The sequence below is a fragment of the Euprymna scolopes genome, chromosome 19 (genome assembly GCF_053919585.1).
Source record: "Euprymna scolopes isolate OS-2025 chromosome 19, ASM5391958v1, whole genome shotgun sequence".
Classification (NCBI taxonomy): Eukaryota; Metazoa; Mollusca; class Cephalopoda; order Sepiida; family Sepiolidae; genus Euprymna; species Euprymna scolopes.
The window spans coordinates 127680337-127706835 of record NC_136500.1 but is presented as its reverse complement, the minus strand read 5'-3'; the positions used below and the strand labels follow the sequence as shown (position 1 = coordinate 127706835).

The window sequence follows — 26499 nt, the reverse complement described above, 5'->3', positions numbered from 1 at the left end:
ATGTTTGAAAAGCTAGTTTTTTGCAGAAATACATCTTTCCACAACATCCAGTTACAAAGTCCAGTTAGATTAGTAGAAGTAGAAAGATAAAAAATCCTCCCCGGCGGGGAATTGAACCCCGGTCTCCCGCGTGACAGGCGGGGATACTTACCACTATACTACCGAGGATTCGGATATTTACCTACTCTAATAATGCGCTAAACTTAAACAGATTTCAAAAATAAGCTGCCACAAAAAGCAAATGGCGGCGGCTTTTCTTTAACATTTGTAAACATAGACGCATAAAAACATCCAAGTACGAAGTTTACGATGGGTACGAGGAAAAGTCAGGTGAATATTTGAAAAGCTAGTTTTTTGCAGGAACACATCTTTCCACAACACCCAGTTACAAAGTCCAGTTAGATTAGTAGAAGTAGAAAGATAAAAAATCCTCCCCGGCGGGGAATTGAACCCCGGTCTCCCGCATGACAGGCGGGGATACTTACCACTATACTACCGAGGATTCGGACATTTGCCTACTCTAATAATGCGCTAAACTTAAACAGATTTCAAAAATAAGCTGCCACAAAAAGCAAATGGCGGCGGCGTTTTCTGTAACATTTGTGAACATAGACGCATAAAAACATCCAAGCACGAAGTTTACGATGGGTATGAGGAAAATTCAAGTGAAAGTTTGAAAAGCTAGTTTTTTGCAGAAACACCTCTTTCCACAACATCCAGTTACAAAGTCCAGTTAGATTAGTAGAAGTAGAAAGATAAAAAATCCTCCCCGGCGGGGAATTGAACCCCGGTCTCCCGCGTGACAGGCGGGGATACTTACCACTATACTACCGAGGATTCGGATATTTACCTACTCTAATAATGCGCTAACCTTAAACAGATTTCAAAAATAAGCTGCTACAAAAAGCAAATGGCGGCGGCGTTTTTTTTAACATTTGTAAACATAGACGCATAAAAACATCCAAGCACGAAGTTTACGATGGGTATGAGGAAAATTCAGGTGAATATTTGAAAAGCTAGTTTTTTGCAGGAACACATCTTTCCACAACATCCAGTTACAAAGTCCAGTTAGATTAGTAGAAGTAGAAAGATAAAAAATCCTCCCCGGCGGGGAATTGAACCCCGGTCTCCCGCATGACAGGCGGGGATACTTACCACTATACTACCGAGGATTCGGACATTTACCTACTCTAATAATGCGCTAAACTTAAACAGATTTCAAAAATAAGCTGCCACAAAAAGCAAATGGCGGCGGCGTTTTCTGTAACATTTGTGAACATAGACGCATAAAAACATCCAAGCACGAAGTTTACGATGGGTATGAGGAAAATTCAAGTTAATGTTTGAAAAGCTAGTTTTTTGCAGAAACACCTCTTTCCACAACATCCAGTTACAAAGTCCAGTAAGATTAGTAGAAGTAGAAAGATAAAAAATCCTCCCCGGCGGGGAATTAAACCCCGGTCTCCCGCATGACAGGCGGGGATACTTACCACTATACTACCGAGGATTTGGATATTTACCTACTCTAATAATGCGCTAAACTTAAACAGATTTCAAAAATAAACTGCCAAAAAAGCAAATGGCGGCGGCGTTTTCTGTAACATTTGTAAACATAGACGCATAAAAACATCCAAGCACGAAGTTTACGATGGGTATGAGGAAAATTCAAGTAAATGTTTGAAAAGCTAGTTTTGCAGAAACACATCTTTCCACAACATCCAGTTACAAAGTCCAGTTAGATTAGTAGCAGTAGAAAGATAAAAAATCCTCCCCGGCGGGGAATTGAACCCCGGTCTCCCGCGTGACAGGCGGGGATACTTACCACTATACTACCAAGGATTCGGACATTTACCTACTCTAATAATGCGCTAAACTTAAACAGATGTCAAAAATAAGCTGCCACAAAAAGCAAATGGCGGCGGCGTTTTCTGTAACATTTGTGAACATAGACGCATAAAAACATCCAAGCACGAAGTTTACGATGGGTATGAGGAAAATTCAAGTTAATGTTTGAACAGCTAGTTTTTTGCAGAAACACCTCTTTCCACAACATCCAGTTACAAAGTCCAGTTAGATTAGTAGAAGTAGAAAGATAAAAAATCCTCCCCGGCGGGGAATTGAACCCCGGTCTCCCGCGTGACAGGCGGGGATACTTACCACTATACTACCGAGGATTCGGATATTTACCTACTCTAATAATGCGCTAAACTTAAACAGATTTCAAAAATAAACTGCCACAAAAAGCAAATGGCGGCGGCGTTTTCTGTAACATTTGTAAACATAGACGCATAAAAACATCCAAGCACGAACTTTACGATGGGTATGAGGAAAATTCAAGTAAATGTTTGAAAAGCTAGTTTTGCAGAAACACATCTTTCCACAACATCCAGTTACAAAGTCCAGTTAGATTAGTAGAAGTAGAAAGATAAAAAATCCTCCCCGGCGGGGAATTGAACCCCGGTCTCCCGCGTGACAGGCGGGGATACTTACCACTATACTACCGAGGATTCGGATATTTACCTACTCTAATAATGCGCTAAACTTAAACAGATTTCAAAAATAAGCTGCCACAAAAAGCAAATGGCGGCGGCGTTTTCTTTAACATTTGTAAACATAGACGCATAAAAACATCCAAGCACGAAGTTTACGATGGGTATGAGGAAAATTCAGATGAATATTTGAAAAGCTAGTTTTTTGCAGAAACACATCTTTCCACAACATCCAGTTACAAAGTCCAGTTAGATTAGTAGAAGTAGAAAGATAAAAAATCCTCCCCGGCGGGGAATTGAACCCCGGTCTCCCGCGTGACAGGCGGGGATACTTACCACTATACTACCGAGGATTCGGATATTTACCTACTCTAATAATGCTCTAAACTTAAACAGATTTCAAAAATAAACTGCCACAAAAAGCAAATGGCGGCGGCGTTTTCTTTAACATTTGTAAACATAGACGCATAAAAACATCCAAGCACGAACTTTACGATGGGTATGAGGAAAATTCAAGTAAATGTTTGAAAAGCTAGTTTTGCAGAAACACATCTTTCCACAACATCCAGTTACAAAGTCCAGTTAGATTAGTAGAAGTAGAAAGATAAAAAATCCTCCCCGGCGGGGAATTGAACCCCGGTCTCCCGCGTGACAGGCGGGGATACTTACCACTATACTACCGAGGATTCGGTTATTTACCTACTCTAATAATGCGCTACACTTAAACAGATTTCAAAAATAAGCTGCCACAAAAAGCAAATGGCGGCGGCGTTTTCTTTAACATTTGTGAACATAGACGCATAAAAACATCCAAGCACGAACTTTACGATGGGTATGAGGAAAATTCAAGTAAATGTTTGAAAAGCTAGTTTTGCAGAAACACATCTTTCCACAACATCCAGTTACAAAGTCCAGTTAGATTAGTAGAAGTAGAAAGATAAAAAATCCTCCCCGGCGGGGAATTGAACCCCGGTCTCCCGCGTGACAGGCGGAGATACTTACCACTATACTACCGAGGATTCGGATATTTACCTACTCTAATAATGCGCTAAACTTAAACAGATTTCAAAAATAAGCTGCCACAAAAAGCAAATGGCGGCGGCGTTTTCTTTAACATTTGTAAACATAGACGCATAAAAACATCCAAGCACGAAGTTTACGATGGGTATGAGGAAAATTCAGGTGAATATTTGAAAAGCTAGTTTTTTGCAGAAACACATCTTTCCACAACATCCAGTTACAAAGTCCAGTTAGATTAGTAGAAGTAGAAAGATAAAAAATCCTCCCCGGCGGGGAATTGAACCCCGGTCTCCCGCGTGACAGGCGGGGATACTTACCACTATACTACCGAGGATTCGGATATTTACCTACTCTAATAATGCGCTAAACTTAAACAGATTTCAAAAATAAGCTGCCACAAAAAGCAAATGGCGGCGGCGTTTTCTTTAACATATGTAAACATAGACGCATAAAAACATCCAAGCACGAAGTTTACGATGGGTTTGAGGAAAATTCAAGTTAATATTTGAAAAGCTAGTTTTTTGCAGAAACACATCTTTCCACAACATCCAGTTACAAAGTCCAGTTAGATTAGTAGAAGTAGAAAGATAAAAAATCCTCCCCGGCGGGGAATTGAACCCCGGTCTCCCGCGTGACAGGCGGGGATACTTACCACTATACTACCGAGGATTCGGATTATTACCTACTCTAATAATGCGCTAAACTTAAACAGATTTCAAAAATAAGCTGCCACAAAAAGCAAATGGCGGCGGCGTTTTCTTTAACATTTGTAAACATAGACGCATAAAAACATCCAAGCACGAAGTTTACGATGGGTATGAGGAAAATTCAGGTGAATATTTGAAAAGCTAGTTGTTTGCAGAAACACATCTTTCCACAACATCCAGTTACAAAGTCCAGTTGGATTAGAAGAAGTAGAAAGATAAAAAATCCTCCCCGGCGGGGAATTGAACCCCGGTCTCCCGCGTAACAGGCGGGGATACTTACCACTATACTACCGAGGATTCGGATATTTACCTACTCTAATAATGCGCTAAACTTAAACAGATTTCAAAAATAAGCTGCCACAAAAAGCAAATGGCGGCGGCGTTTTCTTTAACATATGTAAACATAGACGCATAAAAACATCCGAAGTTTACGATGGGTATGAGCAAAATTCAGGTGAATATTTGAAAAGCTAGTTGTTTGCAGAAACACATCTTTCCACAACATCCAGTTACAAAGTCCAGTTAGATTAGTAGAAGTAGAAAGATAAAAAATCCTCCCCGGCGGGGAATTGAACCCCGGTCTCCCGCGTGACAGGCGGGGATACTTACCACTATACTACCGAGGATTCGGATATTTACCTACTCTAATAATGCGCTAAACTTAAACAGATTTCAAAAATAAGCTGCCACAAAAAGCAAATGGCGGTGGCGTTTTCTTTAACATTTGTAAACATAGACGCATAAAAACATCCAAGCACGAAGTTTACGATGGGTATGAGGAAAATTCAAGTTAATGTTTGAAAAGCTAGTTTTTTGCAGAAACACATCTTTCCACAACATCCAGTTACAACGTCCAGTTAGATTAGTAGAAGTAGAAAGATAAAAAATCGTCCCCGGCGGTGAATTGAACCCCGGTCTCCCGCGTGACAGGCGGGGATACTTACCACTATACTAACGAGGATTCGGATATTTACCTACTCTAATAATGCGCTACACCTAAACAGATTTCAAAAATAAACTGCCACAAAAAGCAAATGGCGGCGGCGTTTTCTTTAACATTTGTAAACATAGACGCATAAAAACATCCAAGCACGAAGTTTACGATGGGTCTGAGGAAAATTCAGGTGAATATTTGAAAAGCTAGTTTTTTGCAGAAACACATCTTTCCACAACATCCAGTTACAAAGTCCAGTTAGATTAGTAGAAGTAGAAAGATAAAAAATCCTCCCCGGCGGGGAATTGAACCCCGGTCTCCCGCGTGACAGGCGGGGATACTTACCACTATACTACCGAGGATTCGGATATTTACCTACTCTAATAATGCGCTACACTTAAACAGATTTCAAAAATAAACTGCCACAAAAAGCAAATGGCGGCGGCGTTTTCTTTAACATTTGTGAACATAGACGCATAAAAACATCCAAGCACGAAGTTTACGATGGGTATGAGGAAAATTCAAGTTAATGTTTGAAAAGCTAGTTTTTTGCAGAAACACATCTTTCCACAACATCCAGTTTCAACGTCCAGTTAGATTAGTAGAAGTAGAAAGATAAAAAATCGTCCCCGGCGGTGAATTGAACCCCGGTCTCCCGCGTGACAGGCGGGGATACTTACTACTATACTACCGAGGATTCGGATATTTACCTACTCTAATAATGCGCTAAACTTAAACAGATTTCAAAAATAAACTGCCACAAAAAGCAAATGGCGGCGGCGTTTTCTTTAACATTTGTAAACATAGACGCATAAAAACATCCAAGCACGAACTTTACGATGGGTATGAGGAAAATTCAAGTAAATGTTTGAAAAGCTAGTTTTGCAGAAACACATCTTTCCACAACATCCAGTTACAAAGTCCAGTTAGATTAGTAGAAGTAGAAAGATAAAAAATCCTCCCCGGCGGGGAATTGAACCCCGGTCTCCCGCGTGACAGGCGGGGATACTTACCACTATACTAACGAGGATTCGGATATTTACCTACTCTTATAATGCGCTAAACTTAAACAGATTTCAAAAAAAACTGCCACAAAAAGCAAATGGCGGCGGCGTTTTCTTTAACATTTGTAAACATAGACGCATAAAAACATCCAAGCACGAAGTTTACGATGGGTCTGAGGAAAATTCAGGTGAATATTTGAAAAGCTAGTTTTTTGCAGAAACACATCTTTCCACAACATCCAGTTACAAAGTCCAGTTAGATTAGTAGAAGTAGAAAGATAAAGAATCCTCCCCGGCGGGGAATTGAACCCCGGTCTCCCGCGTGACAGGCGGGGATACTTACCACTATACTACCGAGGATTCGGATATTTACCTACTCTAATAATGCGCTAAACTTTAACAGATTTCAAAAATAAGCTGCCACAAAAAGCAAATGGCGGCGGCGTTTTCTTTAACATTTGTGAACATAGACGCATAAAAACATCCAAGCACGAAGTTTACGATGGGTATGAGGAAAATTCAAGTTAATGTTTGAAAAGCTAGTTTTTTGCAGAAACACATGTTTCCACAACATCCAGTTACAACGTCCAGTTAGATTAGTAGAAGTAGAAAGATAAAAAATCGTCCCCGGCGGTGAATTGAACCCCGGTCTCCCGCGTGACAGGCGGGGATACTTACTACTATACTACCGAGGATTCGGATATTTACCTACTCTAATAATGCGCTAAACTTAAACAGATTTCAAAAATAAACTGCCACAAAAAGCAAATGGCGGCGGCGTTTTCTTTAACATTTGTAAACATAGACGCATAAAAACATCCAAGCACGAAGTTTACGATGGGTCTGAGGAAAATTCAAGTAAATGTTTGAAAAGCTAGTTTTGCAGAAACACATCTTTCCACAACATCCAGTTACAAAGTCCAGTTAGATTAGTAGAAGTAGAAAGATAAAAAATCCTCCCCGGCGGGGAATTGAACCCCGGTCTCCCGCGTGACAGGCGGGGATACTTACCACTATACTACCGAGGATTCGGTTATTTACCTACTCTAATAATGCGCTAAACTTAAACAGATTTCAAAAATAAGCTGCCACAAAAAGCAAATGGCGGCGGCGTTTTCTGTAACATTTGTGAACATAGACGCATAAAAACATCCAAGCACGAAGTTTACGATGGGTATGAGGAAAATTCAAGTTAATGTTTTAAAAGCTAGTTTTTTGCAGAAACACATCTTTCCACAACATCCAGTTTCAACGTCCAGTTAGATTAGTAGAAGTAGAAAGATAAAAAATCGTCCCCGGCGGTTAATTGAACCCCGGTCTCCCGCGTGACAGGCGGGGATACTTTACCACTATACTACCGAGGATTCGGATATTTGCCTACTCTAATAATGCGCTAAACTTAAACAGATTTCAAAAATAAACTGCCACAAAAAGCAAATGGCGGCGGCGTTTTCTTTAACATTTGTAAACATAGACGCATAAAAACATCCAAGCACGAAGTTTACGATGGGTATGAGGAAAATTCAAGTAAATGGTTGAAAAGCTAGTTTTGCAGAAACACATCTTTCCACAACATCCAGTTACAAAGTCCAGTTAGATTAGTAGAAGTAGAAAGATAAAAAATCCTCCCCGGCGGGGAATTGAACCCCGGTCTCCCGCGTGACAGGCGGGGATACTTACCACTATACTACCGAGGATTCGGATATTTACCTACTCTAATAATGCGCTAAACTTAAACAGATTTCAAAAATAAGCTGCCACAAAAAGCAAATGGCGGCGGCGTTTTCTTTAACATTTGTAAACATAGACGCATAAAAACATCCAAGCACGAAGTTTACGATGGGTATGAGGAAAATTCAGGTGAATATTTGAAAAGCTAGTTTTTTGCAGAAACACATCTTTCCACAACATCCAGTTACAAAGTCCAGTTAGATTAGTAGAAGTAGAAAGATAAAAAATCCTCCCCGGCGGGGAATTGAACCCCGGTCTCCCGCGTGACAGGCGGGGATACTTACCACTATACTACCGAGGATTCGGATATTTACCTACTCTAATAATGCGCTAAACTTAAACAGATTTAAAAAAAAAACTGTCACAAAAAGCAAATGGCGGCGGCGTTTTCTTTAACATTTGTAAACATAGACGCATAAAAACATCCAAGCACGAAGTTTACGATGGGTATGAGGAAAATTCAGGTGAATATTTGAAAAGCTAGTTTTTTGCAGAAACACATCTTTCCACAACATCCAGTTACAAAGTCCAGTTGGATTAGAAGAAGTAGAAAGATAAAAAATCCTCCCCGGCGGGGAATTGAACCCCGGTCTCCCGCGTGACAGGCGGGGATACTTACAACTATACTACCGAGGATTCGGATATTTACCTACTCTAATAATGCGCTAAACTTAAACAGATTTCAAAAATAAGCTGCCACAAAAAGCAAATGGCGGCGTCGTTTTCTTTAACATTTGTAAACATAGACGCATAAAAACATCCAAGCACGAAGTTTACGATGGGTATGAGGAAAATTCAAGTTAATGTTTGAAAAGCTAGTTTTTTGCAGAAACACATCTTTCCACAACATCCAGTTACAACGTCCAGTTAGATTAGTAGAAGTAGAAAGATAAAAAATCGTCCCCGGCGGTGAATTGAACCCCGGTCTCCCGCGTGACAGGCGGGGATACTTACCAATATACTACCGAGGATTCGGATATTTACCTACTCTAATAATGCGCTAAACTTAAACAGATTTCAAAAATAAACTGCCACAAAAAGCAAATGGCGGCGGCGTTTTCTTTAACATTTGTAAACATAGACGCATAAAAACATCCAAGCACGAACTTTACGATGGGTATGAGGAAAATTCAGGTGAATATTTGAAAAGCTAGTTTTTTGCCGAAACACATCTTTCCACAACATCCAGTTACAAAGTCCAGTTAGATTAGTAGAAGTAGAAAGATAAAAAATCCTCCCCGGCGGGGAATTGAACCCCGGTCTCCCGCGTGACAGGCGGGGATACTTACCACTATACTACCGAGGATTCGGATATTTACCTACTCTAATAATGCGCTAAACTTAAACAGATTTCAAAAATAAGCTGCCACAAAAAGCAAATGGCGGCGGCGTTTTCTTTAACATTTGTAAACATAGACGCATAAAAACATCCAAGCACGAAGTTTACGATGGGTATGAGGAAAATTCAGGTGAATATTTGAAAAGCTAGTTTTTTGCAGAAACACATCTTTCCACAACATCCAGTTACAAAGTCCAGTTAGATTAGTAGAAGTAGAAAGATAAAAAATCCTCCCCGGCGGGGAATTGAACCCCGGTCTCCCGCGTGACAGGCGGGGATACTTACCACTATACTACCGAGGATTCGGATATTTACCTACTCTAATAATGCGCTAAACTTAAACAGATTTAAAAAAAAAACTGTCACAAAAAGCAAATGGCGGCGGCGTTTTCTTTAACATTTGTAAACATAGACGCATAAAAACATCCAAGCACGAAGTTTACGATGGGTATGAGGAAAATTCAGGTGAATATTTGAAAAGCTAGTTTTTTGCAGAAACACATCTTTCCACAACATCCAGTTACAAAGTCCAGTTAGATTAGTAGAAGTAGAAAGATAAAAAATCCTCCCCGGCGGAGAATTGAACCCCGGTCTCCCGCGTGACAGGCGGGGATACTTACCACTATACTACCGAGGATTCGGATATTTACCTACTCTAATAATGCGCTAAACTTAAACAGATTTCAAAAATAAGCTGCCACAAAAAGCAAATGGCGGCGGCGTTTTCTTTAACATTTGTAAACATAGACGCATAAAAACATCCAAGCACGAAGTTTACGATGGGTATGAGGAAAATTCAAGTTAATGTTTGAAAAGCTAGTTTTTTGCAGAAACAAATCTTTCCACAACATCCAGTTACAACGTCCAGTTAGATTAGTAGAAGTAGAAAGATAAAAAATCGTCCCCGGCGGTGAATTGAACCCCGGTCTCCCGCGTGACAGGCGGGGATACTTACCAATATACTACCGAGGATTCGGATATTTACCTACTCTAATAATGCGCTAAACTTAAACAGATTTCAAAAATAAACTGCCACAAAAAGCAAATGGCGGCGGCGTTTTCTTTAACATTTGTAAACATAGACGCATAAAAACATCCAAGCACGAAGTTTACGATGGGTCTGAGGAAAATTCAGGTGAATATTTGAAAAGCTAGTTTTTTGCAGAAACACATCTTTCCACAACATCCAGTTACAAAGTCCAGTTAGATTAGTAGAAGTAGAAAGATAAAAAATCCTCCCCGGCGGGGAATTGAACCCCGGTCTCCCGCGTGACAGGCGGGGATACTTACCACTATACTACCGAGGATTCGGATAGTTACCTACTCTAATAATGCGCTAAACCTAAACAGATTTCAAAAATAAGCTGCCACAAAAAGCAAATGGCGGCGTCGTTTTCTTTAACATTTGTAAACATAGACGCATAAAAACATCCAAGCACGAAGTTTACGATGGGTATGAGGAAAATTCAGGTGAATATTTGAAAAGCTAGTTTTTTGCAGAAACACATCTTTCCACAACATCCAGTTACAAAGTCCAGTTAGATTAGTAGAAGTAGAAAGATAAAAAATCCTCCCCGGCGGGGAATTGAACCCCGGTCTCCCGCGTGACAGGCGGGGATACTTACCACTATACTACCGAGGATTCGGATATTTACCTACTCTAATAATGCGCTAAACTTAAACAGATTTCAAAAATAAGCTGCCACAAAAAGCAAATGGCGGCGGCGTTTTCTTTAACATTTGTAAACATAGACGCATAAAAACATCCAAGCACGAAGTTTACGATGGGTCTGAGGAAAATTCAGGTGAATATTTGAAAAGCTAGTTTTTTGCAGAAACACATCTTTCCACAACATCCAGTTACAAAGTCCAGTTAGATTAGTAGAAGTAGAAAGATAAAAAATCCTCCCCGGCGGGGAATTGAACCCCGGTCTCCCGCGTGACAGGCGGGGATACTTACCACTATACTACCGAGGATTCGGATATTTACCTACTCTAATAATGCGCTAAACTTTAACAGATTTCAAAAATAAGCTGCCCAAAAAGCAAATGGCGGCGGCGTTTTCTTTAACATTTGTGAACATAGACGCATAAAAACATCCAAGCACGAAGTTTACGATGGGTATGAGGAAAATTCAAGTTAATGTTTGAAAAGCTAGTTTTTTGCAGAAACACATGTTTCCACAACATCCAGTTACAACGTCCAGTTAGATTAGTAGAAGTAGAAAGATAAAAAATCGTCCCCGGCGGTGAATTGAACCCCGGTCTCCCGCGTGACAGGCGGGGATACTTACTACTATACTACCGAGGATTCGGATATTTACCTACTCTAATAATGCGCTAAACTTAAACAGATTTCAAAAATAAACTGCCACAAAAAGCAAATGGCGGCGGCGTTTTCTTTAACATTTGTAAACATAGACGCATAAAAACATCCAAGCACGAAGTTTACGATGGGTCTGAGGAAAATTCAAGTAAATGTTTGAAAAGCTAGTTTTGCAGAAACACATCTTTCCACAACATCCAGTTACAAAGTCCAGTTAGATTAGTAGAAGTAGAAAGATAAAAAATCCTCCCCGGCGGGGAATTGAACCCCGGTCTCCCGCGTGACAGGCGGGGATACTTACCACTATACTACCGAGGATTCGGATATTTACCTACTCTAATAATGCGCTAAACTTAAACAGATTTCAAAAATAAGCTGCCACAAAAAGCAAATGGCGGCGGCGTTTTCTTTAACATTTGTGAACATAGACGCATAAAAACATCCAAGCACGAAGTTTACGATGGGTATGAGGAAAATTCAAGTTAATGTTTGAAAAGCTAGTTTTTTGCAGAAACACATCTTTCCACAACATCCAGTTACAAAGTCCAGTTAGATTAGTAGAAGTAGAAAGATAAAAAATCGTCCCCGGCGGTTAATTGAACCCCGGTCTCCCGCGTGACAGGCGGGGATACTTTACCACTATACTACCGAGGATTCGGATATTTGCCTACTCTAATAATGCGCTAAACTTAAACAGATTTCAAAAATAAACTGCCACAAAAAGCAAATGGCGGCGGCGTTTTCTTTAACATTTGTAAACATAGACGCATAAAAACATCCAAGCACGAACTTTACGATGGGTATGAGGAAAATTCAAGTAAATGGTTGAAAAGCTAGTTTTGCAGAAACACATCTTTCCACAACATCCAGTTACAAAGTCCAGTTAGATTAGTAGAAGTAGAAAGATAAAAAATCCTCCCCGGCGGGGAATTGAACCCCGGTCTCCCGCGTGACAGGCGGGGATACTTACCACTATACTACCGAGGATTCGGATATTTACCTACTCTAATAATGCGCTAAATTTAAACAGATTTCAAAAATAAGCTGCCACAAAAAGCAAATGGCGGCGGCGTTTTCTTTAACATTTGTAAACATAGACGCATAAAAACATCCAAGCACGCAGTTTACGATGGGTATGAGGAAAAGTCAGGTGAATATTTGAAAAGCTAGTTTTTTGCAGAAACACATCTTTCCACAACATCCAGTTACAAAGTCCAGTTAGATTAGTAGAAGTAGAAAGATAAAAAATCCTCCCCGGCGGGGAATTGAACCCCGGTCTCCCGCGTGACAGGCGGGGATACTTACCACTATACTACCGAGGATTCGGCCATTTACCTACTCTAATAATGCGCTAAACTTAAACAGATTTCCAAAATTAGCTGCCAAAAAAGCAAATGGCGGCGGCGTTTTCTTTAACATTTGTAAACATAGACGCATAAAAACATCCAAGCACGAACTTTACGATGGGTATGAGGAAAATTCAAGTAAATGTTTGAAAAGCTAGTTTTGCAGAAACACATCTTTCCACAACATCCAGTTACAAAGTTCAGTTAGATTAGTAGAAGTAGAAAGATAAAAAATCCTCCCCGGCGGGGAATTGAACCCCGGTCTCCCGCGTGACAGGCGGGGATACTTACCACTATACTACCGAGGATTCGGTTATTTACCTACTCTAATAATGCGCTAAACTTAAACAGATTTCAAAAATAAGCTGCCACAAAAAGCAAATGGCGGCGGCGTTTTCTGTAACATTTGTGAACATAGACGCATAAAAACATCCAAGCACGAAGTTTACGATGGGTATGAGGAAAATTCAAGTTAATGTTTTAAAAGCTAGTTTTTTGCAGAAACACATCTTTCCACAACATCCAGTTTCAACGTCCAGTTAGATTAGTAGAAGTAGAAAGATAAAAAATCGTCCCCGGCGGTTAATTGAACCCCGGTCTCCCGCGTGACAGGCGGGGATACTTTACCACTATACTACCGAGGATTCGGATATTTGCCTACTCTAATAATGCGCTAAACTTAAACAGATTTCAAAAATAAACTGCCACAAAAAGCAAATGGCGGCGGCGTTTTCTTTAACATTTGTAAACATAGACGCATAAAAACATCCAAGCACGAACTTTACGATGGGTATGAGGAAAATTCAAGTAAATGGTTGAAAAGCTAGTTTTGCAGAAACACATCTTTCCACAACATCCAGTTACAAAGTCCAGTTAGATTAGTAGAAGTAGAAAGATAAAAAATCCTCCCCGGCGGGGAATTGAACCCCGGTCTCCCGCGTGACAGGCGGGGATACTTACCACTATACTACCGAGGATTCGGATATTTACCTACTCTAATAATGCGCTAAACTTAAACAGATTTCAAAAATAAGCTGCCACAAAAAGCAAATGGCGGCGGCGTTTTCTTTAACATTTGTAAACATAGACGCATAAAAACATCCAAGCACGAAGTTTACGATGGGTATGAGGAAAATTCAGGTGAATATTTGAAAAGCTAGTTTTTTGCAGAAACACATCTTTCCACAACATCCAGTTACAAAGTCCAGTTAGATTAGTAGAAGTAGAAAGATAAAAAATCCTCCCCGGCGGGGAATTGAACCCCGGTCTCCCGCGTGACAGGCGGGGATACTTACCACTATACTACCGAGGATTCGGATATTTACCTACTCTAATAATGCGCTAAACTTAAACAGATTTAAAAAAAAAACTGTCACAAAAAGCAAATGGCGGCGGCGTTTTCTTTAACATTTGTAAACATAGACGCATAAAAACATCCAAGCACGAAGTTTACGATGGGTATGAGGAAAATTCAGGTGAATATTTGAAAAGCTAGTTTTTTGCAGAAACACATCTTTCCACAACATCCAGTTACAAAGTCCAGTTGGATTAGAAGAAGTAGAAAGATAAAAAATCCTCCCCGGCGGGGAATTGAACCCCGGTCTCCCGCGTGACAGGCGGGGATACTTACAACTATACTACCGAGGATTCGGATATTTACCTACTCTAATAATGCGCTAAACTTAAACAGATTTCAAAAATAAGCTGCCACAAAAAGCAAATGGCGGCGTCGTTTTCTTTAACATTTGTAAACATAGACGCATAAAAACATCCAAGCACGAAGTTTACGATGGGTATGAGGAAAATTCAAGTTAATGTTTGAAAAGCTAGTTTTTTGCAGAAACACATCTTTCCACAACATCCAGTTACAACGTCCAGTTAGATTAGTAGAAGTAGAAAGATAAAAAATCGTCCCCGGCGGTGAATTGAACCCCGGTCTCCCGCGTGACAGGCGGGGATACTTACCAATATACTACCGAGGATTCGGATATTTACCTACTCTAATAATGCGCTAAACTTAAACAGATTTCAAAAATAAACTGCCACAAAAAGCAAATGGCGGCGGCGTTTTCTTTAACATTTGTAAACATAGACGCATAAAAACATCCAAGCACGAACTTTACGATGGGTATGAGGAAAATTCAGGTGAATATTTGAAAAGCTAGTTTTTTGCCGAAACACATCTTTCCACAACATCCAGTTACAAAGTCCAGTTAGATTAGTAGAAGTAGAAAGATAAAAAATCCTCCCCGGCGGGGAATTGAACCCCGGTCTCCCGCGTGACAGGCGGGGATACTTACCACTATACTACCGAGGATTCGGATATTTACCTACTCTAATAATGCGCTAAACTTAAACAGATTTCAAAAATAAGCTGCCACAAAAAGCAAATGGCGGCGGCGTTTTCTTTAACATTTGTAAACATAGACGCATAAAAACATCCAAGCACGAAGTTTACGATGGGTATGAGGAAAATTCAGGTGAATATTTGAAAAGCTAGTTTTTTGCAGAAACACATCTTTCCACAACATCCAGTTACAAAGTCCAGTTAGATTAGTAGAAGTAGAAAGATAAAAAATCCTCCCCGGCGGGGAATTGAACCCCGGTCTCCCGCGTGACAGGCGGGGATACTTACCACTATACTACCGAGGATTCGGATATTTACCTACTCTAATAATGCGCTAAACTTAAACAGATTTAAAAAAAAAACTGTCACAAAAAGCAAATGGCGGCGGCGTTTTCTTTAACATTTGTAAACATAGACGCATAAAAACATCCAAGCACGAAGTTTACGATGGGTATGAGGAAAATTCAGGTGAATATTTGAAAAGCTAGTTTTTTGCAGAAACACATCTTTCCACAACATCCAGTTACAAAGTCCAGTTAGATTAGTAGAAGTAGAAAGATAAAAAATCCTCCCCGGCGGAGAATTGAACCCCGGTCTCCCGCGTGACAGGCGGGGATACTTACCACTATACTACCGAGGATTCGGATATTTACCTACTCTAATAATGCGCTAAACTTAAACAGATTTCAAAAATAAGCTGCCACAAAAAGCAAATGGCGGCGGCGTTTTCTTTAACATTTGTAAACATAGACGCATAAAAACATCCAAGCACGAAGTTTACGATGGGTATGAGGAAAATTCAAGTTAATGTTTGAAAAGCTAGTTTTTTGCAGAAACAAATCTTTCCACAACATCCAGTTACAACGTCCAGTTAGATTAGTAGAAGTAGAAAGATAAAAAATCGTCCCCGGCGGTGAATTGAACCCCGGTCTCCCGCGTGACAGGCGGGGATACTTACCACTATACTACCGAGGATTCGGATATTTACCTACTCTAATAATGCGCTAAACCTAAACAGATTTCAAAAATAAGCTGCCACAAAAAGCAAATGGCGGCGTCGTTTTCTTTAACATTTGTAAACATAGACGCATAAAAACATCCAAGCACGAAGTTTACGATGGGTATGAGGAAAATTCAGGTGAATATTTGAAAAGCTAGTTTTTTGCAGAAACACATCTTTCCACAACATCCAGTTACAAAGTCCAGTTAGATTAGTAGAAGTAGAAAGATAAAAAATCCTCCCCGGCGGGGAATTGAACCCCGGTCTCCCGCGTGACAGGCGGGGATACTTACCACTATACTACCGAGGATTCGGATATTTACCTACTCTAATAATGCGCTAAACTTAAACAGATTTCAAAAATAAGCTGCCACAAAAAGCAAATGGCGGCGGCGTTTTCTTTAACATTTGTAAACATAGACGCATAAAAACATCCAAGCACGAAGTTTACGATGGGTCTGAGGAAAATTCAGGTGAATATTTGAAAAGCTAGTTTTTTGCAGAAACACATCTTTCCACAACATCCAGTTACAAAGTCCAGTTAGATTAGTAGAAGTAGAAAGATAAAAAATCCTCCCCGGCGGGGAATTGAACCCCGGTCTCCCGCGTGACAGGCGGGGATACTTACCACTATACTACCGAGGATTCGGATATTTACCTACTCTAATAATGCGCTAAACTTTAACAGATTTCAAAAATAAGCTGCCCAAAAAGCAAATGGCGGCGGCGTTTTCTTTAACATTTGTGAACATAGACGCATAAAAACATCCAAGCACGAAGTTTACGATGGGTATGAGGAAAATTCAAGTTAATGTTTGAAAAGCTAGTTTTTTGCAGAAACACATGTTTCCACAACATCCAGTTACAACGTCCAGTTAGATTAGTAGAAGTAGAAAGATAAAAAATCGTCCCCGGCGGTGAATTGAACCCCGGTCTCCCGCGTGACAGGCGGGGATACTTACTACTATACTACCGAGGATTCGGATATTTACCTACTCTAATAATGCGCTAAACTTAAACAGATTTCAAAAATAAACTGCCACAAAAAGCAAATGGCGGCGGCGTTTTCTTTAACATTTGTAAACATAGACGCATAAAAACATCCAAGCACGAAGTTTACGATGGGTCTGAGGAAAATTCAAGTAAATGTTTGAAAAGCTAGTTTTGCAGAAACACATCTTTCCACAACATCCAGTTACAAAGTCCAGTTAGATTAGTAGAAGTAGAAAGATAAAAAATCCTCCCCGGCGGGGAATTGAACCCCGGTCTCCCGCGTGACAGGCGGGGATACTTACCACTATACTACCGAGGATTCGGATATTTACCTACTCTAATAATGCGCTAAACTTAAACAGATTTCAAAAATAAGCTGCCACAAAAAGCAAATGGCGGCGGCGTTTTCTTTAACATTTGTGAACATAGACGCATAAAAACATCCAAGCACGAAGTTTACGATGGGTATGAGGAAAATTCAAGTTAATGTTTGAAAAGCTAGTTTTTTGCAGAAACACATCTTTCCACAACATCCAGTTACAAAGTCCAGTTAGATTAGTAGAAGTAGAAAGATAAAAAATCGTCCCCGGCGGTTAATTGAACCCCGGTCTCCCGCGTGACAGGCGGGGATACTTTACCACTATACTACCGAGGATTCGGATATTTGCCTACTCTAATAATGCGCTAAACTTAAACAGATTTCAAAAATAAACTGCCACAAAAAGCAAATGGCGGCGGCGTTTTCTTTAACATTTGTAAACATAGACGCATAAAAACATCCAAGCACGAACTTTACGATGGGTATGAGGAAAATTCAAGTAAATGGTTGAAAAGCTAGTTTTGCAGAAACACATCTTTCCACAACATCCAGTTACAAAGTCCAGTTAGATTAGTAGAAGTAGAAAGATAAAAAATCCTCCCCGGCGGGGAATTGAACCCCGGTCTCCCGCGTGACAGGCGGGGATACTTACCACTATACTACCGAGGATTCGGATATTTACCTACTCTAATAATGCGCTAAATTTAAACAGATTTCAAAAATAAGCTGCCACAAAAAGCAAATGGCGGCGGCGTTTTCTTTAACATTTGTAAACATAGACGCATAAAAACATCCAAGCACGAACTTTACGATGGGTATGAGGAAAAGTCAGGTGAATATTTGAAAAGCTAGTTTTTTGCAGAAACACATCTTTCCACAACATCCAGTTACAAAGTCCAGTTAGATTAGTAGAAGTAGAAAGATAAAAAATCCTCCCCGGCGGGGAATTGAACCCCGGTCTCCCGCGTGACAGGCGGGGATACTTACCACTATACTACCGAGGATTCGGCCATTTACCTACTCTAATAATGCGCTAAACTTAAACAGATTTCCAAAATTAGCTGCCAAAAAAGCAAATGGCGGCGGCGTTTTCTTTAACATTTGTAAACATAGACGCATAAAAACATCCAAGCACGAACTTTACGATGGGTATGAGGAAAATTCAAGTAAATGTTTGAAAAGCTAGTTTTGCAGAAACACATCTTTCCACAACATCCAGTTACAAAGTTCAGTTAGATTAGTAGAAGTAGAAAGATAAAAAATCCTCCCCGGCGGGGAATTGAACCCCGGTCTCCCGCGTGACAGGCGGGGATACTTACCACTATACTACCGAGGATTCGGATATTTACCTACTCTAATAATGCGCTAAACTTAAACAGATTTCAAAAATAAGCTGCCACAAAAAGCAAATGGCGGCGGCGTTTTCTGTAACATTTGTGAACATAGACGCATAAAAACATCCAAGCACGAAGTTTACGATGGGTATGAGGAAAATTCAAGTTAATGTTTGAAAAGCTAGTTTTTTGCAGAAACACATCTTTCCACAACATCCAGTTTCAACGTCCAGTTAGATTAGTAGAAGTAGAAAGATAAAAAATCGTCCCCGGCGGTTAATTGAACCCCGGTCTCCCGCGTGACAGGCGGGGATACTTTACCACTATACTACCGAGGATTCGGATATTTGCCTACTCTAATAATGCGCTAAACTTAAACAGATTTCAAAAATAAACTGCCACAAAAAGCAAATGGCGGCGGCGTTTTCTTTAACATTTGTAAACATAGACGCATAAAAACATCCAAGCACGAACTTTACGATGGGTATGAGGAAAATTCAAGTAAATGGTTGAAAAGCTAGTTTTGCAGAAACACATCTTTCCACAACATCCAGTTACAAAGTCCAGTTAGATTAGTAGAAGTAGAAAGATAAAAAATCCTCCCCGGCGGGGAATTGAACCCCGGTCTCCCGCGTGACAGGCGGGGATACTTACCACTATACTACCGAGGATTCGGATATTTACCTACTCTAATAATGCGCTAAACTTAAACAGATTTCAAAAATAAGCTGCCACAAAAAGCAAATGGCGGCGGCGTTTTCTTTAACATTTGTAAACATAGACGCATAAAAACATCCAAGCACGAATTTTACGATGGGTATGAGGAAAATTCAGGTGAATATTTGAAAAGCTAGTTTTTTGCCGAAACACATCTTTCCACAACATCCAGTTACAAAGTCCAGTTAGATTAGTAGAAGTAGAAAGATAAAAAATCCTCCCCGGCGGGGAATTGAACCCCGGTCTCCCGCGTGACAGGCGGGGATACTTACCACTATACTACCGAGGATTCGGATATTTACCTACTCTAATAATGCGCTAAACTTAAACAGATTTCAAAAATAAGCTGCCACAAAAAGCAAATGGCGGCGGCGTTTTCTTTAACATTTGTAAACATAGACGCATAAAAACATCCAAGCACGAAGTTTACGATGGGTATGAGGAAAATTCAGGTGAATATTTGAAAAGCTAGTTTTTTGCAGAAACACATCTTTCCACAACATCCAGTTACAAAGTCCAGTTAGATTAGTAGAAGTAGAAAGATAAAAAATCCTCCCCGGCGGGGAATTGAACCCCGGTCTCCCGCGTGACAGGCGGGGATACTTACCACTATACTACCGAGGATTCGGATATTTACCTACTCTAATAATGCGCTAAACTTAAACAGATTTAAAAAAAAAACTGTCACAAAAAGCAAATGGCGGCGGCGTTTTCTTTAACATTTGTAAACATAGACGCATAAAAACATCCAAGCACGAAGTTTACGATGGGTATGAGGAAAATTCAGGTGAATATTTGAAAAGCTAGTTTTTTGCAGAAACACATCTTTCCACAACATCCAGTTACAAAGTCCAGTTGGATTAGAAGAAGTAGAAAGATAAAAAATCCTCCCCGGCGGGGAATTGAACCCCGGTCTCCCGCGTGACAGGCGGGGATACTTACAACTATACTACCGAGGATTCGGATATTTACCTACTCTAATAATGCGCTAAACTTAAACAGATTTCAAAAATAAGCTGCCACAAAAAGCAAATGGCGGCGTCGTTTTCTTTAACATTTGTAAACATAGACGCATAAAAACATCCAAGCACGAAGTTTACGATGGGTATGAGGAAAATTCAAGTTAATGTTTGAAAAGCTAGTTTTTTGCAGAAACACATCTTTCCACAACATCCAGTTACAACGTCCAGTTAGATTAGTAGAAGTAGAAAGATAAAAAATCGTCCCCGGCGGTGAATTGAACCCCGGTCTTCCGCGTGACAGGCGGGGATACTTACCAATATACTACCGAGGATTCGGATATTTACCTACTCTAATAATGCGCTAAACTTAAACAGATTTCAAAAATAAACTGCCACAAAAAGCAAATGGCGGCGGCGTTTTCTTTAACATTTGTAAACATAGACGCATAAAAACATCCAAGCACGAATTTTACGATGGGTATGAGGAAAATTCAGGTGAATATTTGAAAAGCTAGTTTTTTGCCGAAACACATCTTTCCACAACATCCAGTTACAAAGTCCAGTTAGATTAGTAGAAGTAGAAAGATAAAAAATCCTCCCCGGCGGGGAATTGAACCCCGGTCTCCCGCGTGACAGGCGGGGATACTTACCACTATACTACCGAGGATTCGGATATTTACCTACTCTAATAATGCGCTAAACTTAAACAGATTTCAAAAATAAGCTGCCACAAAAAGCAAATGGCGGCGGCGTTTTCTTTAACATTTGTAAACATAGACGCATAAAAACATCCAAGCACGAACTTTACGATGGGTATGAGGAAAATTCAGGTGAATATTTGAAAAGCTAGTTTTTTGCAGAAACACATCTTTCCACAACATCCAGTTACAAAGTCCAGTTAGATTAGTAGAAGTAGAAAGATAAAAAATCCTCCCCGGCGGGGAATTGAACCCCGGTCTCCCGCGTGACAGGCGGGGATACTTACCACTATACTACCGAGGATTCGGATATTTACCTACTCTAATAATGCGCTAAACTTAAACAGATTTAAAAAAAAAACTGTCACAAAAAGCAAATGGCGGCGGCGTTTTCTTTAACATTTGTAAACATAGACGCATAAAAACATCCAAGCACGAAGTTTACGATGGGTATGAGGAAAATTCAGGTGAATATTTGAAAAGCTAGTTTTTTGCAGAAACACATCTTTCCACAACATCCAGTTACAAAGTCCAGTTAGATTAGTAGAAGTAGAAAGATAAAAAATCCTCCCCGGCGGAGAATTGAACCCCGGTCTCCCGCGTGACAGGCGGGGATACTTACAACTATACTACCGAGGATTCGGATATTTACCTACTCTAATAATGCGCTAAACTTAAACAGATTTCAAAAATAAGCTGCCACAAAAAGCAAATGGCGGCGGCGTTTTCTTTAACATTTGTAAACATAGACGCATAAAAACATCCAAGCACGAAGTTTACGATGGGTATGAGGAAAATTCAAGTTAATGTTTGAAAAGCTAGTTTTTTGCAGAAACAAATCTTTCCACAACATCCAGTTACAACGTCCAGTTAGATTAGTAGAAGTAGAAAGATAAAAAATCGTCCCCGGCGGTGAATTGAACCCCGGTCTCCCGCGTGACAGGCGGGGATACTTACCAATATACTACCGAGGATTCGGATATTTACCTACTCTAATAATGCGCTAAACTTAAACAGATTTCAAAAATAAACTGCCACAAAAAGCAAATGGCGGCGGCGTTTTCTTTAACATTTGTAAACATAGACGCATAAAAACATCCAAGCACGAAGTTTACGATGGGTCTGAGGAAAATTCAGGTGAATATTTGAAAAGCTAGTTTTTTGCAGAAACACATCTTTCCACAACATCCAGTTACAAAGTCCAGTTAGATTAGTAGAAGTAGAAAGATAAAAAATCCTCCCCGGCGGGGAATTGAACCCCGGTCTCCCGCGTGACAGGCGGGGATACTTACCACTATACTACCGAGGATTCGGATAGTTACCTACTCTAATAATGCGCTAAACCTAAACAGATTTCAAAAATAAGCTGCCACAAAAAGCAAATGGCGGCGGCGTTTTCTTTAACATTTGTAAACATAGACGCATAAAAACATCCAAGCACGAAGTTTACGATGGGTATGAGGAAAATTCAGGTGAATATTTGAAAAGCTAGTTTTTTGCAGAAACACATCTTTCCACAACATCCAGTTACAAAGTCCAGTTAGATTAGTAGAAGTAGAAAGATAAAAAATCCTCCCCGGCGGGGAATTGAACCCCGGTCTCCCGCGTGACAGGCGGGGATACTTACCACTATACTACCGAGGATTCGGATATTTACCTACTCTAATAATGCGCTAAACTTAAACATATTTCAAAAATAAGCTGCCACAAAAAGCAAATGGCGGCGGCGTTTTCTTTAACATTTGTGAACATAGACGCATAAAAACATCCAAGCACGAAGTTTACGATGGGTCTGAGGAAAATTCAGGTGAATATTTGAAAAGCTAGTTTTTTGCAGAAACACATCTTTCCACAACATCCAGTTACAAAGTCCAGTTAGATTAGTAGAAGTAGAAAGATAAAAAATCCTCCCCGGCGGGGAATTGAACCCCGGTCTCCCGCGTGACAGGCGGGGATACTTACCACTATACTACCGAGGATTCGGATATTTACCTACTCTAATAATGCGCTAAACTTAAACAGATTTCAAAAATAAGCTGCCACAAAAAGCAAATGGCGGCGGCGTTTTCTTTAACATTTGTGAACATAGACGCATAAAAACATCCAAGCACGAAGTTTACGATGGGTATGAGGAAAATTCAAGTTAATGTTTGAAAAGCTAGTTTTTTGCAGAAACACATCTTTCCACAACATCCAGTTACAACGTCCAGTTAGATTAGTAGAAGTAGAAAGATAAAAAATCGTCCCCGGCGGTGAATTGAACCCCGGTCTCCCGCGTGACAGGCGGGGATACTTACTACTATACTACCGAGGATTCGGATATTTACCTACTCTAATAATGCGCTAAACTTAAACAGATTTCAAAAATAAACTGCCACAAAAAGCAAATGGCGGCGGCGTTTTCTTTAACATTTGTAAACATAGACGCATAAAAACATCCAAGCACGAACTTTACGATGGGTATGAGGAAAATTCAAGTAAATGTTTGAAAAGCTAGTTTTGCAGAAACACATCTTTCCACAACATCCAGTTACAAAGTCCAGTTAGATTAGTAGAAGTAGAAAGATAAAAAATCCTCCCCGGCGGGGAATTGAACCCCGGTCTCCCGCGTGACAGGCGGGGGATACTTACCACTATACTACCGAGGATTCGGATATTTACCTACTCTAATAATGCGCTAAACTTAAACAGATTTCAAAAATAAGCTGCCACAAAAAGCAAATGGCGGCGGCGTTTTCTTTAACATTTGTAAACATAGACGCATAAAAACATCCAAGCACGAATTTTACGATGGGTATGAGGAAAATTCAGGTGAATATTTGAAAAGCTAGTTTTTTGCCGAAACACATCTTTCCACAACATCCAGTTACAAAGTCCAGTTAGATTAGTAGAAGTAGAAAGATAAAAAATCCTCCCCGGCGGGGAATTGAACCCGGTCTCCCGCGTGACAGGCGGGGATACTTACCACTATACTACCGAGGATTCGGATATTTACCTACTCTAATAATGCGCTAAACTTAAACAGATTTCAAAAATAAGCTGCCAAAAAAGAAAATGGCGGCGGCGTTTTCTTTAACATTTGTAAACATAGACGCATAAAAACATCCAAGCACGAAGTTTACGATGGGTATGAGGAAAATTCAGGTGAATATTTGAAAAGCTAGTTTTTTGCAGATACACATCTTTCCACAACATCCAGTTACAAAGTCCAGTTAGATTAGTAGAAGTAGAAAGATAAAAAATCCTCCCCGGCGGGGAATTGAACCCCGGTCTCCCGCGTGACAGGCGGGGATACTTACCACTATACTACCGAGGATTCGGATATTTACCTACTCTAATAATGCGCTAAACTTAAACAGATTTCAAAAATAAGCTGCCACAAAAAGCAAATGGCGGCGGCGTTTTCTTTAACATTTGTAATCATAGACGCATAAAAACATCCAAGCACGAATTTTACGATGGGTATGAGGAAAATTCAGGTGAATATTTGAAAAGCTAGTTTTTTGCCGAAACACATCTTTCCACAACATCCAGTTACAAAGTCCAGTTAGATTAGTAGAAGTAGAAAGATAAAAAATCCTCCCCGGCGGGGAATTGAACCCCGGTCTACCGCGTGACAGGCGGGGATACTTACCACTATACTACCGAGGATTCGGCTATTTACCTACTCTAATAATGCGCTAAACTTAAACAGATTTCAAAAATAAGCTGCCAAAAAAGCAAATGGCGGCGGCGTTTTCTTTAACATTTGTAAACATAGACGCATAAAAACATCCAAGCACGAAGTTTACGATGGGTATGAGGAAAAGTCAGGTGAATATTTGAAAAGCTAGTTTTTTGCAGAAACACATCTTTCCACAACATCCAGTTACAACGTCCAGTTAGATTAGTAGAAGTAGAAAGATAAAAAATCCTCCCCGGCGGGGAATTGAACCCCGGTCTCCCGCGTGACAGGCGGGGATACTTACCACTATACTACCGAGGATTCGGATATTTACCTACTCTAATAATGCGCTAAACTTAAACAGATTTCAAAAATAAGCTGCTAAAAAAGAAAATGGCGGCGGCGTTTTCTTTAACATTTGTAAACATAGACGCATAAAAACATCCAAGCACGAAGTTTACGATGGGTATGAGGAAAATTCAGGTGAATATTTGAAAAGCTAGTTTTTTGCAGAAACACATGTTTCCACAACATCCAGTTACAAAGTCCAGTTAGATTAGTAGAAGTAGAAAGATAAAAAATCCTCCCCGGCGGGGAATTGAACCCCGGTCTCCCGCGTGACAGGCGGGGATACTTACCACTATACTACCGAGGATTCGGATATTTACCTACTCTAATAATGCGCTAAACTTAAACAGATTTCAAAAATAAGCTGCCACAAAAAGCAAATGGCGGCGGCGTTTTCTTTAACATTTGTAAACATAGACGCATAAAAACATCCAAGCACGAAGTTTACGATGGGTATGAGGAAAATTCAGGTGAATATTTGAAAAGCTAGTTTTTTGCCGAAACACATCTTTCCACAACATCCAGTTACAAAGTCCAGTTAGATTAGTAGAAGTAGAAAGATAAAAAATCCTCCCCGGCGGGGAATTGAATCCCGGTCTCCCGCGTGACAGGCGGGGATACTTACCACTATACTACCGAGGATTCGGATATTTACCGACTCTAATAATGCGCTAAACTTAAACAGATTTCAAAAATAAGCTGCCACAAAAAGCAAATGGCGGCGGCGTTTTCTTTAACATTTGTAAACATAGACGCATAAAAACATCCAAGCACGAAGTTTACGATGGGTATGAGGAAAATTCAAGTTAATATTTTAAAAGCTAGTTTTTTGCAGAAACACATCTTTCCACAACATCCAAATACAAAGTCCAGTTAGATTAGAAGAAGTAGAAAGATAAAAAATCCTCCCCGGCGGCGAATTGAACCCCGGTCTCCCGCGTGACAGGCGGGGATACTTACCACTATACTACCGAGGATTCGGATATTTACCTACTCTAATAATGCGCTCAACTTAAACAGATTTCAAAAATAAGCTGCCACAAAAAGCAAATGGCGGCGGCGTTTTCTTTAACATTTGTAAACATAGACGCATAAAAACATCCAAGCACGAAGTTTACGATGGGTATGAGGAAAATTCAAGTTAATATTTGAAAAGCTAGTTTTTTGCAGAAACACATCTTTCCACAACATCCAGTTACAAAGTCCAGTTAGATTAGAAGA

General features: G+C 40.1%; 61 non-coding genes across 61 annotated transcripts; all 61 read right to left on the bottom strand.

Annotated features, from left to right (window-relative positions):
- Positions 1-96: 96 nt before the first annotated feature.
- On the bottom strand, positions 97-168 carry Trnad-guc (transfer RNA aspartic acid (anticodon GUC)). Its single transcript has one exon. It is a non-coding gene; the product is annotated as a tRNA-Asp (tRNA).
- Positions 169-430: 262 nt separating this feature from the next.
- Trnad-guc (transfer RNA aspartic acid (anticodon GUC)) lies at positions 431-502 on the bottom strand. The gene has a single exon. It is a non-coding gene; the product is annotated as a tRNA-Asp (tRNA).
- A 263-nt stretch (positions 503-765) lies between these two features.
- Trnad-guc (transfer RNA aspartic acid (anticodon GUC)) lies at positions 766-837 on the bottom strand. Its single transcript has one exon. It is a non-coding gene; the product is annotated as a tRNA-Asp (tRNA).
- Positions 838-1100: 263 nt separating this feature from the next.
- Positions 1101-1172, bottom strand: Trnad-guc (transfer RNA aspartic acid (anticodon GUC)). Its single transcript has one exon. It is a non-coding gene; the product is annotated as a tRNA-Asp (tRNA).
- Positions 1173-1435: 263 nt separating this feature from the next.
- Positions 1436-1507, bottom strand: Trnad-guc (transfer RNA aspartic acid (anticodon GUC)). Its single transcript has one exon. It is a non-coding gene; the product is annotated as a tRNA-Asp (tRNA).
- A 260-nt stretch (positions 1508-1767) lies between these two features.
- Positions 1768-1839, bottom strand: Trnad-guc (transfer RNA aspartic acid (anticodon GUC)). Its single transcript has one exon. It is a non-coding gene; the product is annotated as a tRNA-Asp (tRNA).
- Positions 1840-2102: 263 nt separating this feature from the next.
- Trnad-guc (transfer RNA aspartic acid (anticodon GUC)) lies at positions 2103-2174 on the bottom strand. Its single transcript has one exon. It is a non-coding gene; the product is annotated as a tRNA-Asp (tRNA).
- Positions 2175-2435: 261 nt separating this feature from the next.
- Trnad-guc (transfer RNA aspartic acid (anticodon GUC)) lies at positions 2436-2507 on the bottom strand. The gene has a single exon. It is a non-coding gene; the product is annotated as a tRNA-Asp (tRNA).
- A 263-nt stretch (positions 2508-2770) lies between these two features.
- Trnad-guc (transfer RNA aspartic acid (anticodon GUC)) lies at positions 2771-2842 on the bottom strand. Its single transcript has one exon. It is a non-coding gene; the product is annotated as a tRNA-Asp (tRNA).
- A 261-nt stretch (positions 2843-3103) lies between these two features.
- On the bottom strand, positions 3104-3175 carry Trnad-guc (transfer RNA aspartic acid (anticodon GUC)). The gene has a single exon. It is a non-coding gene; the product is annotated as a tRNA-Asp (tRNA).
- Positions 3176-3436: 261 nt separating this feature from the next.
- On the bottom strand, positions 3437-3508 carry Trnad-guc (transfer RNA aspartic acid (anticodon GUC)). Its single transcript has one exon. It is a non-coding gene; the product is annotated as a tRNA-Asp (tRNA).
- Positions 3509-3771: 263 nt separating this feature from the next.
- Positions 3772-3843, bottom strand: Trnad-guc (transfer RNA aspartic acid (anticodon GUC)). Its single transcript has one exon. It is a non-coding gene; the product is annotated as a tRNA-Asp (tRNA).
- A 263-nt stretch (positions 3844-4106) lies between these two features.
- On the bottom strand, positions 4107-4178 carry Trnad-guc (transfer RNA aspartic acid (anticodon GUC)). The gene has a single exon. It is a non-coding gene; the product is annotated as a tRNA-Asp (tRNA).
- A 263-nt stretch (positions 4179-4441) lies between these two features.
- On the bottom strand, positions 4442-4513 carry Trnan-guu (transfer RNA asparagine (anticodon GUU)). The gene has a single exon. It is a non-coding gene; the product is annotated as a tRNA-Asn (tRNA).
- A 257-nt stretch (positions 4514-4770) lies between these two features.
- Positions 4771-4842, bottom strand: Trnad-guc (transfer RNA aspartic acid (anticodon GUC)). Its single transcript has one exon. It is a non-coding gene; the product is annotated as a tRNA-Asp (tRNA).
- A 598-nt stretch (positions 4843-5440) lies between these two features.
- On the bottom strand, positions 5441-5512 carry Trnad-guc (transfer RNA aspartic acid (anticodon GUC)). The gene has a single exon. It is a non-coding gene; the product is annotated as a tRNA-Asp (tRNA).
- Positions 5513-6108: 596 nt separating this feature from the next.
- Positions 6109-6180, bottom strand: Trnad-guc (transfer RNA aspartic acid (anticodon GUC)). Its single transcript has one exon. It is a non-coding gene; the product is annotated as a tRNA-Asp (tRNA).
- A 262-nt stretch (positions 6181-6442) lies between these two features.
- Trnad-guc (transfer RNA aspartic acid (anticodon GUC)) lies at positions 6443-6514 on the bottom strand. Its single transcript has one exon. It is a non-coding gene; the product is annotated as a tRNA-Asp (tRNA).
- A 596-nt stretch (positions 6515-7110) lies between these two features.
- Positions 7111-7182, bottom strand: Trnad-guc (transfer RNA aspartic acid (anticodon GUC)). The gene has a single exon. It is a non-coding gene; the product is annotated as a tRNA-Asp (tRNA).
- A 597-nt stretch (positions 7183-7779) lies between these two features.
- On the bottom strand, positions 7780-7851 carry Trnad-guc (transfer RNA aspartic acid (anticodon GUC)). The gene has a single exon. It is a non-coding gene; the product is annotated as a tRNA-Asp (tRNA).
- Positions 7852-8114: 263 nt separating this feature from the next.
- Trnad-guc (transfer RNA aspartic acid (anticodon GUC)) lies at positions 8115-8186 on the bottom strand. Its single transcript has one exon. It is a non-coding gene; the product is annotated as a tRNA-Asp (tRNA).
- Positions 8187-8449: 263 nt separating this feature from the next.
- Trnad-guc (transfer RNA aspartic acid (anticodon GUC)) lies at positions 8450-8521 on the bottom strand. The gene has a single exon. It is a non-coding gene; the product is annotated as a tRNA-Asp (tRNA).
- Positions 8522-9119: 598 nt separating this feature from the next.
- Positions 9120-9191, bottom strand: Trnad-guc (transfer RNA aspartic acid (anticodon GUC)). Its single transcript has one exon. It is a non-coding gene; the product is annotated as a tRNA-Asp (tRNA).
- A 263-nt stretch (positions 9192-9454) lies between these two features.
- On the bottom strand, positions 9455-9526 carry Trnad-guc (transfer RNA aspartic acid (anticodon GUC)). The gene has a single exon. It is a non-coding gene; the product is annotated as a tRNA-Asp (tRNA).
- Positions 9527-9789: 263 nt separating this feature from the next.
- Positions 9790-9861, bottom strand: Trnad-guc (transfer RNA aspartic acid (anticodon GUC)). Its single transcript has one exon. It is a non-coding gene; the product is annotated as a tRNA-Asp (tRNA).
- A 598-nt stretch (positions 9862-10459) lies between these two features.
- Trnad-guc (transfer RNA aspartic acid (anticodon GUC)) lies at positions 10460-10531 on the bottom strand. The gene has a single exon. It is a non-coding gene; the product is annotated as a tRNA-Asp (tRNA).
- A 263-nt stretch (positions 10532-10794) lies between these two features.
- Trnad-guc (transfer RNA aspartic acid (anticodon GUC)) lies at positions 10795-10866 on the bottom strand. The gene has a single exon. It is a non-coding gene; the product is annotated as a tRNA-Asp (tRNA).
- A 263-nt stretch (positions 10867-11129) lies between these two features.
- Positions 11130-11201, bottom strand: Trnad-guc (transfer RNA aspartic acid (anticodon GUC)). The gene has a single exon. It is a non-coding gene; the product is annotated as a tRNA-Asp (tRNA).
- Positions 11202-11796: 595 nt separating this feature from the next.
- Positions 11797-11868, bottom strand: Trnad-guc (transfer RNA aspartic acid (anticodon GUC)). Its single transcript has one exon. It is a non-coding gene; the product is annotated as a tRNA-Asp (tRNA).
- Positions 11869-12465: 597 nt separating this feature from the next.
- Positions 12466-12537, bottom strand: Trnad-guc (transfer RNA aspartic acid (anticodon GUC)). The gene has a single exon. It is a non-coding gene; the product is annotated as a tRNA-Asp (tRNA).
- A 263-nt stretch (positions 12538-12800) lies between these two features.
- On the bottom strand, positions 12801-12872 carry Trnad-guc (transfer RNA aspartic acid (anticodon GUC)). Its single transcript has one exon. It is a non-coding gene; the product is annotated as a tRNA-Asp (tRNA).
- A 260-nt stretch (positions 12873-13132) lies between these two features.
- On the bottom strand, positions 13133-13204 carry Trnad-guc (transfer RNA aspartic acid (anticodon GUC)). The gene has a single exon. It is a non-coding gene; the product is annotated as a tRNA-Asp (tRNA).
- A 597-nt stretch (positions 13205-13801) lies between these two features.
- On the bottom strand, positions 13802-13873 carry Trnad-guc (transfer RNA aspartic acid (anticodon GUC)). Its single transcript has one exon. It is a non-coding gene; the product is annotated as a tRNA-Asp (tRNA).
- Positions 13874-14136: 263 nt separating this feature from the next.
- Trnad-guc (transfer RNA aspartic acid (anticodon GUC)) lies at positions 14137-14208 on the bottom strand. Its single transcript has one exon. It is a non-coding gene; the product is annotated as a tRNA-Asp (tRNA).
- A 263-nt stretch (positions 14209-14471) lies between these two features.
- Positions 14472-14543, bottom strand: Trnad-guc (transfer RNA aspartic acid (anticodon GUC)). Its single transcript has one exon. It is a non-coding gene; the product is annotated as a tRNA-Asp (tRNA).
- A 598-nt stretch (positions 14544-15141) lies between these two features.
- Positions 15142-15213, bottom strand: Trnad-guc (transfer RNA aspartic acid (anticodon GUC)). Its single transcript has one exon. It is a non-coding gene; the product is annotated as a tRNA-Asp (tRNA).
- A 263-nt stretch (positions 15214-15476) lies between these two features.
- Positions 15477-15548, bottom strand: Trnad-guc (transfer RNA aspartic acid (anticodon GUC)). The gene has a single exon. It is a non-coding gene; the product is annotated as a tRNA-Asp (tRNA).
- Positions 15549-15811: 263 nt separating this feature from the next.
- Trnad-guc (transfer RNA aspartic acid (anticodon GUC)) lies at positions 15812-15883 on the bottom strand. Its single transcript has one exon. It is a non-coding gene; the product is annotated as a tRNA-Asp (tRNA).
- A 263-nt stretch (positions 15884-16146) lies between these two features.
- On the bottom strand, positions 16147-16218 carry Trnad-guc (transfer RNA aspartic acid (anticodon GUC)). The gene has a single exon. It is a non-coding gene; the product is annotated as a tRNA-Asp (tRNA).
- Positions 16219-16481: 263 nt separating this feature from the next.
- On the bottom strand, positions 16482-16553 carry Trnad-guc (transfer RNA aspartic acid (anticodon GUC)). The gene has a single exon. It is a non-coding gene; the product is annotated as a tRNA-Asp (tRNA).
- Positions 16554-16816: 263 nt separating this feature from the next.
- On the bottom strand, positions 16817-16888 carry Trnad-guc (transfer RNA aspartic acid (anticodon GUC)). Its single transcript has one exon. It is a non-coding gene; the product is annotated as a tRNA-Asp (tRNA).
- Positions 16889-17483: 595 nt separating this feature from the next.
- On the bottom strand, positions 17484-17555 carry Trnad-guc (transfer RNA aspartic acid (anticodon GUC)). The gene has a single exon. It is a non-coding gene; the product is annotated as a tRNA-Asp (tRNA).
- Positions 17556-18152: 597 nt separating this feature from the next.
- Trnad-guc (transfer RNA aspartic acid (anticodon GUC)) lies at positions 18153-18224 on the bottom strand. The gene has a single exon. It is a non-coding gene; the product is annotated as a tRNA-Asp (tRNA).
- A 263-nt stretch (positions 18225-18487) lies between these two features.
- On the bottom strand, positions 18488-18559 carry Trnad-guc (transfer RNA aspartic acid (anticodon GUC)). The gene has a single exon. It is a non-coding gene; the product is annotated as a tRNA-Asp (tRNA).
- A 260-nt stretch (positions 18560-18819) lies between these two features.
- On the bottom strand, positions 18820-18891 carry Trnad-guc (transfer RNA aspartic acid (anticodon GUC)). The gene has a single exon. It is a non-coding gene; the product is annotated as a tRNA-Asp (tRNA).
- Positions 18892-19488: 597 nt separating this feature from the next.
- On the bottom strand, positions 19489-19560 carry Trnad-guc (transfer RNA aspartic acid (anticodon GUC)). Its single transcript has one exon. It is a non-coding gene; the product is annotated as a tRNA-Asp (tRNA).
- Positions 19561-19823: 263 nt separating this feature from the next.
- On the bottom strand, positions 19824-19895 carry Trnad-guc (transfer RNA aspartic acid (anticodon GUC)). Its single transcript has one exon. It is a non-coding gene; the product is annotated as a tRNA-Asp (tRNA).
- A 263-nt stretch (positions 19896-20158) lies between these two features.
- Positions 20159-20230, bottom strand: Trnad-guc (transfer RNA aspartic acid (anticodon GUC)). Its single transcript has one exon. It is a non-coding gene; the product is annotated as a tRNA-Asp (tRNA).
- Positions 20231-20493: 263 nt separating this feature from the next.
- Trnad-guc (transfer RNA aspartic acid (anticodon GUC)) lies at positions 20494-20565 on the bottom strand. Its single transcript has one exon. It is a non-coding gene; the product is annotated as a tRNA-Asp (tRNA).
- A 598-nt stretch (positions 20566-21163) lies between these two features.
- Positions 21164-21235, bottom strand: Trnad-guc (transfer RNA aspartic acid (anticodon GUC)). The gene has a single exon. It is a non-coding gene; the product is annotated as a tRNA-Asp (tRNA).
- Positions 21236-21498: 263 nt separating this feature from the next.
- Positions 21499-21570, bottom strand: Trnad-guc (transfer RNA aspartic acid (anticodon GUC)). The gene has a single exon. It is a non-coding gene; the product is annotated as a tRNA-Asp (tRNA).
- A 933-nt stretch (positions 21571-22503) lies between these two features.
- Positions 22504-22575, bottom strand: Trnad-guc (transfer RNA aspartic acid (anticodon GUC)). Its single transcript has one exon. It is a non-coding gene; the product is annotated as a tRNA-Asp (tRNA).
- Positions 22576-22838: 263 nt separating this feature from the next.
- Positions 22839-22910, bottom strand: Trnad-guc (transfer RNA aspartic acid (anticodon GUC)). The gene has a single exon. It is a non-coding gene; the product is annotated as a tRNA-Asp (tRNA).
- Positions 22911-23173: 263 nt separating this feature from the next.
- Trnad-guc (transfer RNA aspartic acid (anticodon GUC)) lies at positions 23174-23245 on the bottom strand. The gene has a single exon. It is a non-coding gene; the product is annotated as a tRNA-Asp (tRNA).
- A 596-nt stretch (positions 23246-23841) lies between these two features.
- Trnad-guc (transfer RNA aspartic acid (anticodon GUC)) lies at positions 23842-23914 on the bottom strand. The gene has a single exon. It is a non-coding gene; the product is annotated as a tRNA-Asp (tRNA).
- Positions 23915-24510: 596 nt separating this feature from the next.
- Positions 24511-24582, bottom strand: Trnad-guc (transfer RNA aspartic acid (anticodon GUC)). Its single transcript has one exon. It is a non-coding gene; the product is annotated as a tRNA-Asp (tRNA).
- Positions 24583-24845: 263 nt separating this feature from the next.
- Positions 24846-24917, bottom strand: Trnad-guc (transfer RNA aspartic acid (anticodon GUC)). Its single transcript has one exon. It is a non-coding gene; the product is annotated as a tRNA-Asp (tRNA).
- A 262-nt stretch (positions 24918-25179) lies between these two features.
- Positions 25180-25251, bottom strand: Trnad-guc (transfer RNA aspartic acid (anticodon GUC)). Its single transcript has one exon. It is a non-coding gene; the product is annotated as a tRNA-Asp (tRNA).
- Positions 25252-25513: 262 nt separating this feature from the next.
- On the bottom strand, positions 25514-25585 carry Trnad-guc (transfer RNA aspartic acid (anticodon GUC)). The gene has a single exon. It is a non-coding gene; the product is annotated as a tRNA-Asp (tRNA).
- A 263-nt stretch (positions 25586-25848) lies between these two features.
- On the bottom strand, positions 25849-25920 carry Trnad-guc (transfer RNA aspartic acid (anticodon GUC)). Its single transcript has one exon. It is a non-coding gene; the product is annotated as a tRNA-Asp (tRNA).
- A 263-nt stretch (positions 25921-26183) lies between these two features.
- Positions 26184-26255, bottom strand: Trnad-guc (transfer RNA aspartic acid (anticodon GUC)). The gene has a single exon. It is a non-coding gene; the product is annotated as a tRNA-Asp (tRNA).
- Between the last annotated feature and the right edge of the window lie 244 nt (positions 26256-26499).